This window comes from Oncorhynchus clarkii, unplaced genomic scaffold (genome assembly GCF_045791955.1).
Source record: "Oncorhynchus clarkii lewisi isolate Uvic-CL-2024 unplaced genomic scaffold, UVic_Ocla_1.0 unplaced_contig_13428_pilon_pilon, whole genome shotgun sequence".
Classification (NCBI taxonomy): domain Eukaryota; kingdom Metazoa; phylum Chordata; class Actinopteri; order Salmoniformes; family Salmonidae; genus Oncorhynchus; species Oncorhynchus clarkii.
Genome location: NW_027259364.1, coordinates 1 through 1,779, shown reverse-complemented (window position 1 = coordinate 1,779; position 1,779 = coordinate 1). Strand labels below are relative to the sequence as shown.

The 1,779-nt window shown below is 39.3% G+C and overlaps 1 pseudogene; it reads left to right on the top strand.

Annotated features, from left to right (window-relative positions):
• The first annotated feature begins 1,451 nt into the window (after positions 1-1,451).
• LOC139400105 (5S ribosomal RNA) lies at positions 1,452-1,570 on the top strand (annotated as a pseudogene).
• Positions 1,571-1,779: the final 209 nt, after the last annotated feature.

The following is a 1,779-nucleotide window of genomic DNA, read 5'->3' as shown; positions in this document are numbered from 1 at the left end:
GCTAGCGTAGCATTTAGCGTTAGCATTAGCGTTAGCATTAGCGTTAGCATTTAGCAGGCAACTATCACAAAAACAAGTAAAGCCTTCAAATAAAATAACTTACCTTTGAAGAACTTCTGATGTTTTCAATGAGGAGACTCTCAGTTAGATAGCAGATGCTCCGTTTTTCCAAAAAGATTCCTTGTGTATTAGAAATAGCTCCGTTTTGTACATCACATTTGGCTACCAAAAAAAAAAAAAAAAAAAAAAAAAAAAAAAAAAACGAAAATTCAGCCCTCAAAACGCAAACTTTTTTCCAAATTAACTCCATAATATCGACTGAAACATGGCAAACGTGGTTTAGAATCAATCCTCAAGGTGTTTTTCCACATATCTCTTCAATGATATATCCTTCGTGGAAGCCTGGTTTCTCCTTGCTCTCAAATGGAAAAATAATTGCACCTGGCTTTACGCTCCAATTTCGACGCAGGGACACCAGGCGGACACTTGGAAAATGTAGTCTCTTATGGTCAATCTTCCAATGATATGCCTACAAATACGTCACAATGCTGCTAACACTTTGGGGGAACGACAGAAAGTGTAGGCTCATTCCTTGCGCAATCACAGCCATATAAGGAGACAATGGAAAACAGAGCTTCAGAAATTCTGCTCATTTCCTGGTTGATGCATCATCTTGGTTTCGCCTGTAGAATGAGTTCTGGGGCACTTACAGACAATATCTTTGCAGATTCTGAAACTTCAGAGTGTTTTCTTTCAAAAACTGTCAAGAATATGCATAGTCGAGCATCTTTTCGTGACAAAATATCGCGCTTAAAACGGGAACGTTTTTTATCCAAAAATGAAATAGCGCCCCTAGAGATCAAAGAGGTTAAGAAGGAACTTGGGTCATTATGAAGGGAAATGTGTGAGTGTGGAGGTATTTTGGAGAAAAATATAGAGATAATTCATAGATATGGTGAAGGCAACTTTGAAAAACAGTTTGTGTGGGGGAGTACATTCATTGGAATGTTACCAAATGGAAAACTTGTCTTTAATTACTAATTTGGATTTAGTGAGGGATTTAAATGTCAATTGATTGTATTTTCTTTCTGATTTTGTAAAAGGGTGAATTGTTCATCCTTTAATTATGATTGAAATGCTGTAAAATTGTCTGTTTCTCATAAAAAAAAAGAAAAAAGTCTGCCTGATCTCGTCAGATCTCAGAAGCTAAGCAGGGTCGGGCCTGGTTAGTACTTGGATGGGAGACCGCCTGGGAATACCAGGTGCTGTAAGCTTTTTGTCACTGCCTTGTGGAATTTCAACTCTTTGTCCGTTTTTTCCCACAAGGCTGAAATATGTGCCCTCGCTTTGAAATAAGTAAGCAAGGTTAGTTTGTATTTCATCCAACAATCTGTGCTACAAATTATGGCTACAGTATATGCAATTTCTTCCACTTTTTGAGATTGCCTTTCCCTTACGGCCACACCGGCCTGAGTACGCCTGATCTCGTCCGATCTCGGAAGCTAAGCAGGGTCGGGCCTGCTTAGTACTTGGATGGGAGACCGCCTGGGAATTCCAGGTGCTGTAAGCTTTTTGTCACTGCCTTGTGGAATTTCAACTATTTGTCCGTTTTTTCCCACAAGGCTGAAATATGTGCCCTCGCTTTGAAATAAGTAAGCAATGTTAGTTTGTATTTCATCCAACAATCTGTGCTACAAATTATGGCTACAGTATATGCAATTTCTTCCACTTTTTGAGATTGCCTTTTGCTTACAGCCACACCGGCCTGAGTACGCCTGA